Below are 21,185 nucleotides of genomic sequence, written 5' to 3'. Positions count from 1 at the left end.
CGCTGATTTATACTACAAGTTCTATGCGGCCTCAGAGAGAAGTGATTGTCGGCCTTTGCCTTGGAGCTTCTCTGCCATAGCCAAGGTGTAGAAACTGTTACGCCTGGATAAACGGGTGCCTAAGTTATTGCTGCATGACTAATAACATATTATATGTTGGAAAACTCAAGGATGCCGCCTGTATAAACAAGAAAGAAGTAAGCTAGGCTGACAGTTACGGTCCTGCGAAAACCAACTAACAAGCAGAAAACACGAACCAAGACCCATTCACCGGAATCAGTGCTGCCACCCCTAGCAGTCCCGAATGTGACGTCAGGGGGCCAGATTAGTTTGGCTGACTCTGTGAATACAGTACCAGCCCTATTACAGCAAGAACAAAGCATTTTGAATGCCATTTGTGCCGTCCTGAGCATTGCAGAGGCAAAACAACCTCTTATTACTGTGGGGAGTGTGAATGATACCGTCATCCATTGGGAAACAATGCAAACAACTCAAATCACACTACCAATAAATCCCAATGTGAGGGAAAATCAATCAACTCCAGGTGCATCACAGAGGCAAGAAAGCCTCTTTAAGGCCGTGGGTGCGAGCACCATGGCAAAGAATACTCACCCGCCAGCCCCTCTGAACCTAGATAGAGGCAATATGAGTGACATTGGCTTTCTGGATGGTGTCGGAGAGCTAGGATGTGTTGAAGGAGATACCTTGGCCAATAGGAGCCTGTGCCTCCCTGAACCTATAAGGAATGAGGGGGTAGCTGATGCCTATGTGAACCCCGATTAACACTATTGAGTGAATCAGAGCCCTATGAGAGATTCACAATCCGAACTAGTGGAATTAATGTCACTAAGCAATCTTGCACAAGGTCCAGAAGAAAGTCGAACAAACACACCCCATCACACCTTACGAGAAGCAGTTGAATGCATAAAATTGTCATCACCATCAATCTTTGCACAGAATTCTATAATGAGTGCTCAACTTGCCTGATATGATAATATCAGGGATAAGGTGGGAGCCCACACGCAAATTCTCTAGGAGCTAAATGTAAAAATTCACATACTCCGTACTAGTTGCTTCAACATGCAAAAACCAACCAAAGAGCTCAAGCGAGAAAGCGGTGGGAACAGCCGACAGAACTGAGGAAGTAAGTACTACCATAATAAAAGATCTCCCATTGGAGAAAATAACATCACCAAAGAATTCTAGAAAAAGCAAAGAAAAAAACATTGAATGGTTGGAGGAATCAACTGAGGAAAGATTCAAGAATGTACTTAAGAGATGTGATTTGGTAGTCAAAGAAGGATGAGGAAGCAAAGGCTAATGGTGAAGGCACCAGTAATGTAAAAATATCACCTGAGCTGGTGTCCATAGCAGAGAAAGAGACCTCTATGGATATCGACCAATCAAGAGACTCCATAAGCCTTATTGAAGTGAGGGATTGCATTACATCTGCTAGTGAATCCCTTGATTCCCCATCAAATATCACATCAGGGAAGACCGATAGGTTATTGGCCAATACGCAATTCTCATCAAAGATGAAGGCTGTAGGCTTCAGGATTGCTCGATCTGTCACTTCCCCCCAAGAGAAAGACTGGAAAGATCAGGGGAAATCACGTCTTCCGGATGAACAGGTGAAAGAAAGGCTGACGGCTGTTGAAGCCAAGGAACAATGGGCTTCACTTTTTTCCATCCCCACGACTAGTCAGGATTGTCTCAAGCAAGGACACGCTGGGACTTCTTCTAAACACAGATCTTAGGGCATAGAATGGTAGTGCCCGAACAATCAAGTGACCAAGACAAGATCAAGGAGGCTCCGAATAGGCTGGAAGAAGTAGCTGCGACTCCTGAACGTTAATCCAGGGTGGGTCCATTGGATCCACTGAGTCTCTTCTGCACAATGAAAACAATGCAGGAGGCAAAATCCTAACAACAACGCTCTTCCTACTAACAGTCCAAGTGAAATGGAATTACTGAAATTCAGAAACAGACAAGCCATTGATAGCATCGGCCATCATAATGAACACTTATTGGAATACCGAAACTATTTCAATGTTATCACTGCTGGTGTCTTCTTTGCTGGTCTCATGTGTTTGTTTTGGTGAGGTATTGGTTTGATTGCACGCCTCCATGCATGATTGCTATTGCTATGTAATCTATTCAAAGCATGTGAATCCATGACGGATCCAATGCTGGAGAAGGGAGTAGTTTCTTACCTGTAAGTCCATTTCTCCAGCGTTGGTATCTTTCATAGATTCACATGCACCCGCTGGCCTCCCCTGCATGCAAACCTAGTTGGTTCCTCTACTTTGGAGGTTGGGATCTGAGGGGAGGCCGCGTGGGTGGGTCTGTTTGTACCCTGCGTCCTGTTGAGTGGTGGATGGGCACCCGGGGGGACATTGATGGGACACGGAGGTGTTGAGGTTTTCCAAGTGAGGACGTTGTTTTGGGGGGGACCGAGGGTCCCAGCCTGATGACGGGGAGTGTTCGGGGCATGTGAATCCATGAAAGATACCAACGCTGGAGAAATGGAGTTACAGGTAAGAAACTACTCCCATCAAGGGCATCACCCGTTAACAATTGTCGCAAAGCTTCCCTTCTGGCAGCAAGCACATTGATGGCCCCACCCTGAATGACTTCCAAGCAAAAACATGGCCAGTGTTTTATGCTTTTACCCCTTTAACTCCTTTACAAATATGTGCACTTCTATAATTCTTGTAGTGCAGTTGATTCATGTGCTATATGTTCATACATTCAATCTTTAATTCAGTTATTACTTTTATTAGAATAGACCTCTAAATAATTTTTTCAGTGTCCTTCCTAATGTGTGCCTAATAGCGTCAATGTGCTAAAGTTGAATCTAGTAAGTGTGCCAAGATAGCGCACTGTGCTAATATTGAATCTAGACGATATACACAATAGCGTCACTGTGTTAAGGTTGAACTTAGAAAGTGTGCCTAATAGCGTCACTGTGCTAATATTGAATCTAGACGATATACATAATAGAGTCACTGTGTTAACGTTGAACTTAGAAAACCGCCTACTACCGTTACTGTGCTAATGTTGAATCTTGACGATATACCCAATAGCGCCACTGTATTAAGGTTGAACTTAGAAAGTGTGCCTAATAGCGTCACTGCGCTAATACCGAATCTAGACGATGTACCCAATAGCGTCACTGAGTTAAAGTTGAACTTAGAAAGCGTCCCTAATAGCGTCAACCTGCTAAAGTTGAACCTAGAAGTGTGCCTGATAGCATCTCTGTGCTAATATCGAATCAAGAAGGTATTCCCAACAACATTTAGTGTGCCCTAATAGCGTCACTGTGTTAACGTTGAACTTAGAAAACGTACCTAATAGCGTCACTGTGTTAACATTGAACTTAGAAAGTGTGCCCGGGTAACATCACTGTGCTAATATTGAATCTAGACGGTATTCCCAACTGTCTTAAAGTTGAATCTAGAAAGCGTGCCTAAAACATCACCGTGTTATTGTTGAATTTAGAGGGTATTCCCAACATCATTGAGCATACCCAATGACATCACCATGTTAAGGTTGATTAGGAAAATGTGCCTAAAATGTCACTGTTATAGTCGAATCAAGAATGTACTCCCAACATCATTGAGTATGCCCAAATGCTCTGTGCTAACGTTGAACTTGGAAAGTGTGCCCCAATACCGTCACTGTGTTAAAGCTGGACTTAGAATGCATGCCTAATAGCGTCACTGTGTTAACGTTGAATCTTGAAGTACGCCCTAATAGCGTCTCAGTGTTAGTGTTGAATCTTGAAGGTACACCCTAATAGAGTCACAGTGTTAATGTTGAATCTACAAATTGTGCCCCATTATCATCACTGAGTTAAAGTTGAACATAGAAATGTGCCCTAATAGGGTTACTGTGTTAAAACTGAACTTAGAAAGTGTGCCCTGATGGCATCACTGTGCTAATGTTGAATCTAGACTGTATTTGCAACACCATTGAGTATGCCCAATAGCGTCACTGTGTTAAAGTTGAACTTAAAAATATGCCTAATAGCGTCACTGTATTAGAGTTGAATTTGAAGATATTCCCAACATCATTGAGTGTGCCTGGTCGCATACACTTTACTGATTACCACAAAATCACATTACTACGCTTACTCTCTCCTATACACCACGATTCAACTAGAACACAGCAGTTCTATGACACATTCGGTAAAGCTGTTCTCATACTTACATGACTGATCAAACTTCCCATCATCCTAATAAAACACAGATAGCCAGCACACACAGGCTAGGTTAGGTGTCTCCTCAGGCCTAACAGAGCCAGAACTCAGTCTGGATGTCCACCCTCGAGACTGAACACATTCAACTGATCACCTCAGCACAACACCTACCGCTAAAAAGCAGCTATCATGCAACAACTACACCAGCTGCACACTTACCCGGTGCTACGATGCACTTTACGACTCCCTCCCTCCCTCTCTCTCTCTCAGCTGACTTGAACTGCGGTTCCCAAGACATTCAACCTACCAGCGCCTTGAGATCATACCAATGGTACATAAGGCGCTATACAAATGCAAAATAACATAACATAACATAACATATCCTCCAATGATTTCCTAGACATGATGGAGAAAAAAATTGACTGCTCATTTATGGTTTTTGATGAATCACACCTCTTCATCTGTGGGGATTTAAATGCAGTCTGTACAAAGAAGTCCACACGGTCTTTTGGGACCTTGGTGGAGATCCGTGGAAAAGAATGGCTAACCTTGATGACCTCTAGGGATCTAGTGAATCTGGACACCACCTACGGCTGCCCAAATCGTATTCCAAGCTGGGAAGGAAGCAAATCATCGGCCACGATTGATTATATTTTTGCCTCAACCCCGCTGCTTGAGACCATTGCCTCGTTCCACATGCTAAAAACCTCTGCCAGTGACCACAACTTACTGAGCACAACGTGGCCATGTTTTCATTCAGAAAAAGTGATGCCAAATTCTGATCTGGAAGTAAACATCAAAGGGAATCATCTCGCACTGAGTGCTAACAAACATCATCACCCTGACCAGCAACTATGTCCATCTGGCAATATTGTAAGAGGATAACTATCAACCGGACTACTCTTCGCTACTCAACATCTTCAAAAAACAAAAACTTAATCAAGGCTTGGATACAGGAAAACCTATTCACAACTAAGATCCAATATTGGTTGCAAAAAGACGCCCATTAAGAAAATTAAGAAGAGCATTAGTTCAAAACTGCTCTGAGGTAAATAGACAAGCTCTATCTGATGCTCTCAAGCAACACAAGACCTGGCTGAAATCCCATCGTCTCACCTTGTATCAAAAGTACTCGGAGGAAATGCTGAGGCTTGTTTGCGGTAAAAACTCCTGCAAATTCTGGGCCCTGATTAAATCAACAGAGCAAACTACGAGTGATGCCCTAATAAACAGCATAGGAGAAGACACCTGGATGACACACTATAAGACTCTCTTCTATGATTCGACTGTGGTACCGGAGCGCACACACAAACAACAAGCTTTGCCCTGGGTGGAGCTACATGACAGACTGTAAATCTTGGAAGTCCTGAAGAAGCTGAAAACTTCAAGAGCCGCAGGTCCCGATGGTCTGACAAACATGCACTTGAAACAATATCCGGAAGAATGGTCATTGTTTATTAGCCAAGTCTTTCAAAGATCAACAAAAGCCAAGGTCCTACCAAAATCCTGGACTACCTCAGTAGTAGTTCCTATCTTTAGGAAAGGTAACAGAGATGATCCTAAGAACTTTCGTCCGATTGCACTACTGGACGTGATTGGCAAAGTATATGGGTGACTGTTACTGCGACAATTTCAAACATGGTCAAGAGGTGCATCTTGCGACAACCCACTCCAGTCTGGGTTCAAGTAGAATGTTGGTGCCAATACAAACATATTAACCCTGAGCATCCTAAAAAGCAAAGCAAATCTTCATGGCTTTTATCGACCTAAGACAGACTTTTAATAAAGCAGATAGATCGAGATTGTGGGAGAAGCTAAGGATGTGGAAATGCCCAGCTGCAATACTAAAACCAATTATAGCCCTCCACAACAACACCAGAATGCAAGTTTGCCTAAACCACCAAGGGACACTATCTGAGGAAATCCATACAAATCGAGGGGTAAAACAAGGCTGCCTTCTGGCCCCGGTGCTCTTTTTGGCCTACATCGGAGACTATAAAGAAACAGAGGCAAGTGCCAGAGCTCCACCCCCCCACCAACTTGGCCAAGTAAAAATATCAAGGATCTTGTGCGCGGACAATGTTATTCTCCTAGATTAATCGGCTATTGGTCTACAGATACAGTTGTCCAACTTTGCAGAATACTTTAAAGAAAATCTTCTAGAAATTAATAAATCAAAAACATACATTTTGTCCATCGGAAAGGGAAAAGGAAAAGCGGGCAATTTCACCTGGCGCCTGGATGGCGAACGCATCGAGAAGGTGAAAGACTTCAAGTACTTGGGCATCACGCTAGACAGCTCTCAACACGAAAGTGCTATGCAAAACATCTTGCATGAAAAAACCAACAGTTTAACATATCAGGCAAAAGCTATTGATAAGAAATGTGGCCACTTCTCCTTAATACCTGTCATAGACTTCTATAAAACAAAGGTTGTTCCATATCTGGTATATGGAGCGGAAGCAATGCCAACCCTACCCAAGAAGATATGGCAAACTCTCGAAAGCCGCTTCTGGAGGAAAGTATTGAACTTGCCAAACTCCACGACCATGGGTCTAATAAGGTGCAAACTGAGCCAGCTGTCACTACAATCGGTGGTGGAAAGAAACACCATGATGCTATACAGGAAACTCTTGTTGGAAAAATGTCCCAAACTCCTTGTGGCAATTAACAATGAGCTGGCGGGGAGACGCTGTACTGTTCTAAACCACTGGGCAACAGAACAAGAAGCAAAACTAGAAGAGATCCAATGCTCTAGACAAGATCTGATTGAAAATCCTACAAGGATAAAAAAAAAACAATAAACTTGACTGGATTAAAATGTGTGATCGAGCATCATCGTCCAAATTGGTCTCGCACCTTCCGCAAGAGTCACAGAAACTCCACATGCCACAACCATTTGTGGGTAAATATCCAAATCGAAAGCTGAGAAACACCTTCTTAAAAGCACAATTAAATCTTCTGCATACTAATGAAATTTTGGCCATTAGAGGCATGTCGCGCTCAAACAAATGCAGATTCTGCAAAGACCCAAAAGAGGTTGAAACAATGCGGCATCTCCTCTTATCATGGCAAGGTGTGGATAACATCAGACAACCTGATTTGAAGACCATCTTAGCCTCAGCTCACATTTTTGAAGAAAAGCTGTGGTGGGCAAGACTAATCGGAGAACAAAAGACAGCTTGTGACTGCTACAGTAAAAATAATGGACTTGATTTTAGCAACGGTGGATAAAGTAACGTAGATAAACGACTGAAAGCCAATATAAACAATCTTGTAAAACCCTTAGGGGTTAATCAAGAATAATAAAAAAAACATTGAACATAAGTACAATAAAACAAAAAATAAAAAAACACAATACGTTTTACAGATTCTAAGCCTGAATTAAAAGTGAGCTAATCTTAAACACCACAGTAACCATTTCTTTCACAACCTAACAATTGATTGATAAAGCATACACATATAACGTGAAAGATATGCACAAACTATGGGATTTGTAAAGCCATACCTATATGAAAGGAGGCAAGCACACTTGATGGTTTACTGTGGAAAAGATGAAATGCAAACTGTGAGGCCTTAGCCACTGTGAATTCACCTACTTCACTTTGCTTCACAATTTCTCAGAAACATTTACCTAGTCCATTTCATATGAAATGCCAAAAGATGTAAGTAGTACTTGGCATACTGTAGTCATAACATCAGAGTACAAATCCCAAACCAATTCACGAGAGAAGAATTGTTCACTGGAAATTTACCAGTTGAAATTAACTTTCCCTGTAACAATCCCTGAATTACCACAAATAAGGAAAAAAACATTTGCCAACAACATAACCGAGTTAGCATTGATCATCTGCAATCCATCATAAGACTTGTCATATTCAAGGCCACATTCAAACATTTCCACAACTCTGACACAAAAGGAAGCCACTAATTTAGGGTCACAGGAAATAAATAGCTTGATATCCAACTATGAAGCACATACACAGCTGCCATATTTGTCAAGGGTAGAGTTATACTGTTTGGTTGATTGTAGGGTTTACTATGGACCCCCATTCGATTCACTTCTTCCTATTTCTGTGGATTGTGTAACAGTATATGTCATCAGATAGTATGGTACCCAAGTGGGTCCCTGCCCTCCCAAAGTACAACATTTACAGATTGATTGTGAAAATACCAAATATGGTTGCTGTTTATTGTTTATGAAGTAATATCAACATGTTATTCTGTACACGCATTGAGCTCATCTGCATGCAATGGTGCTATAAACTAAGGTACCTAGGATGTCCTGCATGCAATGCATTGATGCAATATACTTTTGAATATGTGATAGAAATTCTACACTCAATTTCACATATATTCTCAGTGAGCAAACGGTGGATACATATTGAAACATAACTCCCTATTTTTTCAAACTAAAATGCAATTTCTTCCCTAACAAATAACTTCTAAGACTTCTAATCTCATATTTCTTAAATACAGACAAACATCAGATTAATTTTAACAAATAGAAATATAAAATAAATCATTCCCAAAGCCACAATATGAGCAAATGATCAGATAAATCCTTAAACTAAACAGTAAGACAGAACCTTTAATTGAGCACATATTTTTTCACACATAACTATAACATAACATGTACTACTGCTTGAACAGTCTTCCAAGAACACTGAAATAAAATATGGAAAACTCTACATTCCAAGTTCTACCTACAAACTGTACTAAATTACAAACCTAAACATACTTAATACATTTTATAAAAACAACAATTGATATTATACATTGAATATATAAAAAAAACAATCACTTACCTTCAGCTGCACCAAAGAATGAATAGATCCAAACAGATCCAAACATAGCCATGTCCTGGGCGTAATTTTAGGGGGGACAGGGTTGTTTGTCCCCCCCAACTTTCATGACACACCAGTTTGTCCCCATTCATTTGGCTGGGGCACCTTTTCTTCAGATGTGATGCCCCCTCCAACATTTTCAGCAAAGTTACTCCACTGGTTACTGTTACCCGTGGCTATAATTCCCTCTGACAGGGCACATCATTTAATTGGCTGCTACCATAGCTGGGGCTATTTTTCAAAAAAAGGCATCAAAAGTATTTTTGTTTTCCAATATACTTAGAAACTTCTCTAGGTGACTCTTAAAGGAGCCTTTGTGTTCTTTTACCAATATGTGTATATATATATATATATATATATATATATATATATATATATATATATATATATATATATATATATATTCACTACAAAAAAACTTTGTTGAGGGGACGTTATGGTTAAGTTGCCCTACCAAAAACCTGTGCAGTTCACAAAAAAAAAAAATGTCAACCTCCCCTTTCTGGTTCAAATTAAAACTGAAAAACCCCTGAAATTCGACAGTTATGGTAACTCAAGCCCCCAAGCTTGCCACCGCCCCTGTGCACTGCTACCACTAACACCCAGACCATGAAAGACATCATCTCAAATGTCACTGATGACATCACTGACGACATCACATGTTTAGTCCCTTTGTTTTCTTTCCCTGCCATATATATATATATGTACATTCAGTAAACAAACTTTGTTAAAGGAAAGTTATACTTCACAGCGAAACCAAAAAACACTGCTCATTCCCCCATTATGGTAAGCTAAGCAACCATAACTTGCACCATCTACGTGCATTGCTAAGACTAACTCCCAGGACATCAAAGATGACATCACAAACATCATTGATGACATCACAAACATCATTGATGACATCACTGATGACATTACATGTGAAAAGAATGTTGAGGCAAAGTCCCTACCTACAAGGGGTGCTTTGTATTATGTTGGGAGCAAGATATCAGGGGTGATTGTGTAATGTTAAACATGTGATAACTAGCTAACAAACCATGACTTAATACACACTTGTGCTAGTACAAACAATACATATGAAGACCCAAGGCATATAAATGAGAGGCACATACAGGGAAACTGAAGTAAGGAAGAAAGAAACAGCATCATGAGAAAGTTTATCTTCCTGTAGACAAATTAATTGTGTGTTTGAGGCCTGCTATTGCCCCATGCATGTGCATCATGAGCTGAGACCAGACACCAAGGAAAGTACTTTAAGAAGACACGACAAGGGTAACGTTTAGATATACAGCACCTTTTCAATTTTTATATTGTGATTGTCAGTGAATAAAACCACCAGGGCTACATTTTTCAATGCACAAAAATAAGTGAGGCAGACATGTGATGTCATGAGTGATGTCATCAATGATGTTTGTGATGTCATCTTTGATGTCCTGGAAGTTAGTCTTAGCAATACGCGTAGATGGTGCGAGTTATGGTTGCTTAGTTTACCATAATGGGGGAATGAGCAGTGCTTTTTGGTTTCGATGTGAAGAATAACATTCCTTTAACAAAGTTTGTTTACTGAATCTACATATATATATATATATGGCAGGGAAAGAAAACAAAGGGACTAAACATGTGATGTCATCAGTGATGTCATCAGTGACATTTGAGATGACATCTTTCATGGTCTGGGTGTTAGTGGTAGCAGTGCACAGGGGTGGCGGCAGGCTTGGGGGCTTAGGTTACCATAACTGTCGAATTTCAGGGGTTTTTCGGTTTTAATTTGAACCAGAAAGTGGAGGTTGAAATTATTGATTTTAGTGAACTGCACAGGTTTTTGGTAGGGCAACTTAACCATAACGTCCCCTCAACTAAGATTTTTTTGTAGTGTATATATATATATATATATATATATATATATATATATATATATATATATATATATATATATATATATATTCAGTGAAAAAACTTTGTCAAAGGAACGTTATGGTTCCAAGTAAAACCGAAAAACCCTTGAAATTCGCCAGTTATGGTAAGCTAAGCAACCATAACTCGCGCCACCACCGTGCACTGCTAAGACTAACACCCAGGAATTTCATAGGTTTTTAGTAGCGCAACTTTACCATAACGTCCCTTTAACAAAGTTTTTTCATTGAATTTCATAGGTTTTAATTAGTGCAACTTAACCATAACGTCCCTGTAACATTTTTTTTTTACTAAATTTTAAAGGTTTTTATTAGTACAACGTGACCATAACATCCTTTTCAATAGATGAAGACCACTAACATCTTATGTCTTCAAAGTGGGAATGCCGGGTGCTAAAAAAAACAAAAAGATTTTCCTTCCTACGCCGGGACGCCTGCGGCGTCTCGGTGTAGGAAGGAAAATCTTTTACCAAGATGGCCACCATGGAAAGGGAAGGCGGGGTGTATAAAGAACACAACGGCGCATGAGTGGGGTTGGGGGGGCACAGGGGAGACACATGGGCATGAGCGGGGGGTGAGAGGGAACAGGGTACAAACGGGGCATGAGCAGGGGGTGGGGGGAAAAGGAAGGAAACACAGGGCATGAGCGGTGGTGGGGGGAACACGAGAGAGACACGGGGCATGAGCAGCGGGTGGGGAGGAACATGAGGGAGACACGGGGTATGAGCAGGGGGTGGGGAGGAACACGAGGGAGACACAGGGCATGAGCGGGGGGGTACAGGGCACATACGGGACATGAGCAGGGGTGGGGAGGAAAGGAGAGAGACAAGGGGCATGAGCAGGGGGTGGGGGGAACACGAGGGAGACACAGAGCATGAGCGGGGGGCGGGGGGTAACACGAGGGAAACACGGGGCATGAGCGGGGGTGGGGGGAACACGAGGGAGACACGGGGCATGAGCGGGGGGTGGTGGGCAACAGGAGACAGACACGGGGCATGAGCAGGGGGTGGGGGGCAACAGGAGACAGACACGGGGCTTGGGTGGGAGCAAGAGGATACAGACACGGGGCATGAGCGGGGGGAGGGGGGAACAGGAGACAGACACGGGGCAGGGGGTGGGGGGCAACAGAAGAGAGACACAGGGCATGAGCGGGGGGGTGGGGGGTACAGGAGACAGACACGGGGCATGAGCGGGGGGTGGGGGGCAACAGGAGAGAGACACGGGACATGAGCGGGTGGGGGGAACAGGAGAAAGACACGGGGCATGAGCAGGGGGGGCAACAGGAGACAGACATGGGGCATGAGCAGGGGGGTGGGAGGGTACAGGAGACAGACACGAGCATGAGTGGGGGGTTGGGAGGTACAGGAGACAGACACGGGGCATGAGCAGGGGGTGGGGGGCAACAGGAGAGAGACACGGGGCATGTGCGGGGGGTGGGGGGAACAGGAGACAGACACAGGGCATGAGCTTGGGGTGGAGGGAACAAAAGAGAAAGACACGGGGCATGAGCGGGGGGTGGGGGGCCACAGGAGAGAGACACAGGACAGGAGCGGGGGGTGTGGGGCAACAGGAGACAGACATGGGGCATGAGCGGGGGGTGAGGGCAACAGGAGACAGACACGGAGCATGAGCAGGGGGTGGGGGGGAACAGGAGACAGACACAGAGCATGAGCGGGGGTGGGGAGAACAGGAGACAGACACGGGGCATGAGAGGGGGGTGGGGGCAACAGGAGACAGACACGGGGCATGAGCGGGGGTGGGGGGCAACAGGAGAGAGACACGGGAAATGAGCGGGTGGGGGAACCAGAGACAGACACGGGCATGAGCGGGGGGCAACAGTAGACAGACACGGGGCATGAGCGGGCGGTGGGGGGTACAGGAGACAGACATGGGGCATGAGCGGGGGGTGGGGGGCAACAGGAGAGAGACACGGGGCATGAGCGGGGGTGGGGGGCAACAGGAGAGAGACACGGGGCATGAACGGGGGGGTGGGGGGAACAGGAGACAGACACCGGGCATGAGCGGGGGGTGGGGGAACAACGGAGACAGACACGGGGCAGGAGCGGGGGTGGAGGGCAACAGGAGACAGACACGGGGCATGAGCGGGGGGTGGGGGGCAACAGGAGACAGACACACGGGGCATGAGCGGGGGGTGAGGGGCAACAGGAGACAAACACGGGGCATGAGCGGGGTGTGGGGGGCAACAGGAGACAGACACGGGGCATGAACGGGGGTGGGGGCAACAGGAGACAGACACGGGGCATGAGCGGGGGTGGGGGCAACAGGAGAGACACGGGGCATGAGCGGGGGGTGAGGGGCAACAGGAGACAGACACGGGGCATGAGCGGGGGTGGGGGGAACAGGAGAGAGACACGGGGCATGAGCGAGGGGTGGGGGAACAGGAGACAGACACGGGGCATGAGCGGGGGGTGGGGAGAACAGACACGGGGAATGAGCGGGGCGGTGGGGGGCAACAGGAGACAGACGGGGGGCATGAGCGGGGGGTGGGAGGAACAGGAAAAAGACACGGGGCATGAGCAGGGGGGGTGGGGAGCAACAAGAGAGAGACACGGGGCATGAGCGTGTGGGGGGAACAGGAGACAGACACGGGGCATGAGCGGGTGGGGGAACAGGAGACAGACACGGGGCATGAGCGGGAGGGTGGGGGGCAACAGGAGATAGACACGGGGCATGAGCGGGAGGTGGGGGGAACAGGACACAGACACGGGGCATGAGCGGGGGGAACAGAAGACAGACATGGGGCATGAGCGGGGGTGGGGGAAGGGGAGAGACACACAGGGCATGAGCGGGGGTGGGGGGAGAGAGACACACGGGGGTGGGTGGGAGGGAGAGAGACACACGGGGCAAGAGCGGGGGTGGGCGGGAGGGGGGAAGACACAAGGGGCAAGAGCGGGGGTGGGCGGGAGGGGGGAAGACACAAGGGGCAAGAGCGGGGTTGGGTGGGAGGGGGGAAGACACAAGGGGCAAGAGCGGGGGTGGGCGGGAGGGGGGAAGACAGGGGGGATGAGCGTGGGTAGGTGGGCGGGGGTAGGGAAGAGCGGGGGTGGGTGGGCGGGAGGGGGTTTAAAGAGACACGGGCCAAGAGTGGGGGTGGGTGGGCGGGAGGGGGAAAGAGACATGGGCCAAGAGCGGGGGATGGAAAGAGACACGGGCCAAGAGCGGGGGTGGGCGGGAGGGGGAAAGACACGGGGCATGAGCGGGGGGCAACAGGAGACAGACACGGGGCATGAGCGGGGGGTGGGGGGAACAGGAGACAGACACGGGGCATGAGCGGGCGTGGGGGGAACAACAGAGACAGACACGGGGCATGAGCGGGGGGTGGGGGGCAACAGGAGACAGACACAGGGCATGGGCGGGGGGTGGGGGGCAACAGGAGACAGACACGGGGCATGAGCGGGTGGTGGGGGGCAACAGGAGACAGACACGGGGCATGAGCGGGGGGTGGGGGGCAACAGGAGACAGACGCGGGGGGTGGGGGGAACAGGAGACAGACACGGGGCATGAGCGGGGGGTGGGGAGAACAGGAGACAGACACGGGGCATGAGCGGGGGGTGGGGGGCAACAAGAGACAGACACGGGGCATGAGCGGGGGTGGGAGGAACAGGAGACAGACACGGGGCATGAGCAAGGGGTGGGGAGAACAGGAGACAGACACGGGGCATGAGCGATGGGGTGGGGGGCAACAGGAGACAGACACGGGGCATGAGCGGGGGTGTGGGGGGCAACAGGAGAGAGACACAGGCATGAGCGCGGAGTGGGGGGGTACAGGAGACACACGGGGCATGGGTGGGAGCAAGAGGAGACAGACATGGGGCATGAGCGGGGAGTGGGGGGTACAGAAGACAGACACGGGGCATGAGCGGGGTAGTGGGGGGCAACAGGAGAGAGACATGCGGCATGAGCGGGGGGTGGGAGGGGGTACAGGAGACAGACACGGGGCATGAGCAGGGGGTGGGGGGCAACAGAAGAGAGACACAGGGCATGAGCGGGGTGGTGGGGGGATACAGGAGACAGACACGGGGCATGAGCGGGGGGTGGGGGGCAACAGGAGAGAGACACGGGACATGAGTGGGTGGGGGGAACAGGAGACAGACACGGGGCATGAGCAGGGGGGGCAACAGGAGACAGACATGGGGCATGAGCGGGGGGGTGGGGGGTACAGGAGACAGACACGGGGCATGAGCGGGGGGTGGGGGGTACAGGAGACAGACACGGGGTATGAGCATGGGGGGGCAACAGGAGACAAACATGGGCATGAGCGGGGGGTGGGGGGTACAGGAGACAGACACGAGCATGAGCGGGGGGGTACAGGAGACAGACACGGGGCATGAGCAGGGGGTGGGGGGCAACAGGAGAGAGACACGGGGCATGAGCAGGGGGTGGGGGGGAACAAAAGAGACAGACACAGGGCATGAGTGGGGGGTGGGGGGCAACAGGAGAGAGACACAGGGCAGGAGCGGGGGGTGGGGGGCAACAGGAGACAGACACGGGGCATGAGCGGGGGGTGGGGGGGAACAGGGGAACAGGAGACAGACACGGAGCATGAGCGGGGGGTGGGGAGAACAGGAGACGGACACGGGGCATGAGAGGGGGGTGGGGGCAACAGGAGACAGACACGGGCATGAGCGGGTGGGGGGAACCGGAGACAGACACGGGGCATGAGCGGGGGGGGCAACAGGAGACAGACACAGGGCATGAGCGGGCGGTGGGGGGTACAGGAGACAGACACGGGGCATGAGCGGGGGGTGGGGGGAACAGGAGACAGACACGGGGCATGAGCGGGGGGTGGGGGGAACAACAGAGACAGACACGGGGCAGGAGCGGGGGGTCGAGGGCAACAGGAGGCAGACACAGGGCATGAGCGGGGGTGGGGGCAACAGGAGACAGACACGGGGCATGAGCGGGTGGTGAGGGGCAACAGGAGACAGACACGGAGCATGAGCGGGGGGTGGGGGGCAACAGGAGACAGACACGGGGCATGAGCGGGGGGTGGGGGGCAACAGGAGAGACACGGGGCATGAGCGGGGGTGAGGGGCAACAGGAGACAGACACGGGGCATGAGCGGGGGGTGGGGGGCAACAGGAGACAGACACGGGGCATGAGCAAGGGGTGGGGGGAACAGGAGACAGACATGGGGCATGAGCGGGGGGTGGGGGGAACAACACACGGGCATGAGCGGGGCGGTGGGGGGCAACAGGAGACAGACACGGGGCATGAGCGGGGGGTGGGAGGAACAGGAGACATGAGCGGGGGGTGGGAGGAACAGGAGACAAACACGGGGCATGAGCGGGGGGGTGGGGGGCAACAAGAGAGAGACACGGGGCATGAGCGTGTGGGGGAACAGGAGACAGGCACGGGGCATGAGCGGGGGTGGGGGGAGGGTGAAAGACACAAGGGGCAAAAGCGGGGGTGGGCGGGAGGGTGAAAGACACAAGGGGCAAGAGCGGGGGTGGGCGGGAGGGTGAAAGACACAAGGGGCAAGAGCGGGGGTGGGCGGGAGGGTGAAAGACACAAGGGGCAAGAGCGGGGGTGGGCGGGAGGGTGAAAAAGACACGGGGCAAGAGCGGGGGTGGGCGGGAGGGGGAAAAAGACACGGGGCAAGAGCGGGGGTGGGCGGGTGGGGAAAAAGATACGGGGCAAGAGCGGGGGTGGGCGGGAGGGGGAAAAAGACACGGGGCAAGAGCGGGGGTGGGCAGGAGGGGGAAAAAGACACGGGGCAAGAGCGGGGGTGGGAGGGAGGGGGAAAAAGACACACCGGGCAAGAGCGGGGGTGGGCGGGACGGGGAAAAAGACACACGGGGCAAGAGCGGGGGTGGGCGGGAGGGCGAAAAAGACACACGGGGCAAGAGCGGGGGTGGGCGGGAGGGGGAAAAAGACACACGGGGCAAGAGCGGGGGTGGACGGGAGGGGGAAAAAGACACACGGGGCAAGAGCGGGGGTGGGCGGGAGGGGGAAAAAGACACATGGGGCAAGAGCGGGGGTGGGCGGGAGGGGGAAAAAACACACGGGGCAAGAGAGGGGGTGGGCGGGAGGGGGGAAAAAGACACACGGGGCAAGAGCGGGGGTGGGCGGGAGGGGGAAAGACACACGGGGCAAGAGCGGGGGTGGGCGGGAGGGGGAAAGACACACGGGGCAAGAGCGGGGGAGGGCGGGAGGGGGAAAAACACACGGGGCAAGAGCGGGGGTGGGCGGGAGGGGGAAAGAGCAGGGGTGGGCAGGAGGGGGAAAGACACACGGGGCAAGAGCGGGGGTGGGCGGGAGGGGGGAAGACACACGGGGCAAGAGCGGGGGTGGGCGGGAGGGGGAAAGACACACGGGGCAAGAGCGGGGGTGTGGGGTAGGGAGACAGACACACGGGGCATGAGCGGGGGTGGGCAGGAAGGGGAAAAAGACACGGGGCAAGAGCGGGGGTGGGCGGGAGGGGGAAAAAGACACGGGGCAAGAGCGGGGGTGGGCGGTAGGGGGAAAAAGAAACGGGGCAAGAGCGGGGGTGGGCGGGAGGGGAAAAAGACACGGGAAAAGAGCGGGGGTGGGCGGGAGGGGGAAAAAGACATGGGGCAAGAGCGGGGGTGGGCGGGAGGGGGAAAAAGACACGGGGCAAGAGTGGGGGTGAGGGGGTACAGGAGACAGACACGGGGCATGAGCGGGGGGTGGGGGGCAACAGGAGAGAGACACGGGACATGAGTGGGTGGGGGGAACAGGAGACAGACACGGGGCATGAGCAGGGGGGGCAACAGGAGACAGACATGGGGCATGAGCGGGGGGGTGGGGGGGTACAGGAGACAGACACAGGGCATGAGCAGGGGGTGGGGGGTACAGGAGACAGACACGGGGTATGAGCATGGGGGGGCAACAGGAGACAAACATGGGGCATGAGCGGGTGGTGGGGGGGTACAGGAGACAGACACGAGCATGAGCGGGGGGGTACAGGAGACAGACACGGGGCATGAGCAGGGGGTGGGGGGCAACAGGAGAGAGACACGGGGCATGAGCAGGGGGTGGGGGGAACAAAAGTTACAGACACAGGGCATGAGCGGGGGGTGGGGGGCAACAGGAGAGAGATACAGGGCAGGAGCGGGGGGTGGGGGGCAACAGGAGACAGACACAGGGCATGAGCGGGGGGTGAGGGCAACAGGAGACAATCACGGGGCATGAGCAGGGGGTGGGGGGGAACAGGGGAACAGGAGACAGACACGGAGCATGAGCGGGGGGTGGGGAGAACAGGAGACAGACACGGGGCATGAGAGGGGGGCGGGGGGCAACAGGAGACAGACACGGGGCATGAGCGGGTGGGGGGAACCGGAGACAGACACGGGGCATGAGCGGGGGGGGGGCAACAGGAGACAGACACAGGGCATGAGCAGGCGGTGGGGGGTACAGGAGACAGACACGGGGCATGAGCGGGGGGTGGGGGGAACAGGAGACAGACACGGGGCATGAGCGGGGGGTGGGGGGAACAACAGAGACAGACACGAGGCAGGAGCGGGGGGTCGAGGGCAACAGGAGACAGACACGGGGCATGAGCGGGGGGTGGGGGGCAACAGGAGACAGACACGGGGCATGAGCGGGGGGTGAGGGGCAACAGGTACAGACACGGGGCATGAGCGGGGGGTGGGGGGCAACAGGAGACAGACACGGGCATGAGTGGGGGGCAACAGGAGAGACACGGGGCATGAGCGGGGGTGAGGGGCAACAGGAGACAGACACGGGGCATGAGCAAGGGGTGGGGGAACAGGAGACAGACATGGGGCATGAGCGGGGGGTGGGGGGAACAACACACGGGCATGAGCGGGGCGGTGGGGGGCAACAGGAGACAGACACGGGGCATGAGCGGGGGGTGGGAGGAACAGGAGACATGATCGGGGGGTGGGAGGAACAGGAGACAAACACGGGGCATGAGCGGGGGGTTGGGGGGCAACAAGAGAGAGACACGGGGCATGAGCGTGTGGGGGAACAGGAGACAGACACGGGGCATGAGCACGGGGCAAGAGCGGGGGTGGGCAGGAGGGGGAAAAAGACACGGGGCAAGAGCGGGGGTGGGCGGGAGGGGGAAAAAGACACAGGGCAAGAGCAGGGGTGGACGGAAGGTGGAAAAAGACACGGGGCAAGAGCGGGGGTGGGCGGGAGGTGGAAAAAGACAAGGGGCAAGAGCGGGGGTGGGCGGGAGGGGGAAAAAGACACGGGGCAAGAGCGGGGGTGGGCGGGAGGGGGAAAAAGACACGGGGCAAGAGCGGGGGTGGGCGGGAGGGGGAAAAAGACACGGGGCAAGAGCGGGGGTGGGCGGTAGGGGAAAAAGACACGGGGCAAGAGCGGGGGTGGGCGGGAGGGGAAAAAGACACGGGGCAAGAGCGGGGGTGGGCGGGAGGGGGAAAAAGACATGGGGCAAGAGCGGGGGTGGGCGGGAGGGGGAAAAAGACACAGGGCAAGAGCGGGGGTGGGTGGGAGGGGGAAAAAGACACACCGGGCAAGAGCGGGGGTGGGCGGGATGGGGAAAAAGACACACGGTGCAAGAGCGGGGGTGGGCGGGAGGGCGAAAAAGACACACGGGGCAAGAGCGGGGGTGGGCGGGAGGGGGAAAAAGACACACGGGGCAAGAGCGGGGGTGGACGGGAGGGGGAAAAAGACTCACGGGGCAAGAGCGGGGGTGGGCGGGAGGGGCAAAAAGACACACGGGGCAAGAGCGGGGGTGGGCAGGAGGGGGAAAAAGACACACGGGGCAAGAGTGGGGGTGAGCGGGAGGGGGAAAAAGACACACGGGGCAAGAGCGGGGGTGGGCGTGAGGGGGAAAGACACACGGGGCAAGAGCGGGGGTGGGTGGGAGGGGGAAAGACACATGGGGCAAGAGCGGGGGTGGGCGGGAGGGGGAAAGACACACGGGGCAAGAGCGGGGGTGGGCGGGAGGGGGAAAGAGCAGGGGTGGGCAGGAGGGGGAAAGACACACGGGGCAAGAGCGGGGGTGGGCGGGAGGGGGAAAGACACACGGGGCAAGAGCGGGGGTGGGCGGGAGGGGGAAAGACACACGGGGCAAGAGCGGGGGTGGGGGGTAGGGAGACAGACACACGGGGCATGAGCGGGGGTGGGCGGGAAGGGGAAAAAGACATGGGGCAAGAGCGGGGGTGGGCGGGAGGGGGAAAAAGACACGGGGCAAGAGCGGTAGTGGGCGGTAGGGGGAAAAAGACACGGGGCAAGAGCGGGGGTGGGTGGGAGGGGAAAAAGACACGGGCAAAGAGCGGGGGTGGGCGGGAGGGGGAAAAAGACATGGGGCAAGAGCGGGGGTGGGCGGGAGGGGGAAAAAGACACAGGGGGCAAGAGCGGGGTTTGGCGGGAGGGGGAAAAAGACACACGGGGCAAGAGCGGGGGTGGGCGGGAGGGGGAAAAAGACACACGGGGCAAGAGCGGGGGTGGACGGGAGGGGAAAAAGACACACGGGGCAAGAGCGGGGGTGGGCGGGAGGGGGAAAGACACATGGGGCAAGAGCGGGGGTGGGCGGGAGGGGGAAAAAGACAACACGGGGCAAGAGCGGGGGTGGGCGGGAGGGGGAAAAAGACACACGGGGCAAGAGCGGGGGTGGGCGGGAGGGGGAAAAAGATACACAGGGCAAGAGCGGGGGTGGACGGGAGGGGAAAAAGACACACGGGGCAAGAGCGGGGGTGGGCGGGAGGGGGAAAAAGACACACGGGGCAAAAGCGGGGGTGGGCGGGAGGGGGAAAAAGACACACGGGGCAAGAGCGGGGTTGGGCGGGAGGGGGAAAAAGACACACGGGCAAGAGCGGGGGTGGGCGGGAGGGGGAAAGACACATGGGGCAAGAGCGGGGGTGGGCGGGAGGGGGAAAGACACACGGGGCAAGACCTGGGGTGGGCGGGAGGGGGAAAGACACACGGGGCAAGAGCGGGGTGGGCGGGAGGGGGAAAGACACACGGGGCAAGAGCGGGTGTGGGCAGGAGGGGGAAAGACACACGGGACAAGATCGGCGGTGGGCGGGAGGGGGAAAGACACACGTGCAAGAGCGGGGGTGGGCGGGAGGGGGCAAGAGCGGGGGTGGGCGGGAGGGGGAAAGAGCAGGGGTGGGCAGGAGGGGGAAAGACACACGGGGCAAGAGCGGGGGTGGGCGGGAGGGGGAAAGACACACGGGGCAAGAGCGGGGGTGGGCGGGAGGGTGAAAGACACACGGGGCAAGAGCGGGGGTGGGGGGTAGGGAGACA

The sequence above is a fragment of the Ambystoma mexicanum genome, chromosome 4p (assembly GCF_040938575.1).
Source record: "Ambystoma mexicanum isolate Mex_15411 chromosome 4p, UKY_AmexF1_1, whole genome shotgun sequence".
Lineage (NCBI taxonomy): Eukaryota > Metazoa > Chordata > Amphibia > Caudata > Ambystomatidae > Ambystoma > Ambystoma mexicanum.
This window is presented reverse-complemented; position numbering follows the sequence as displayed.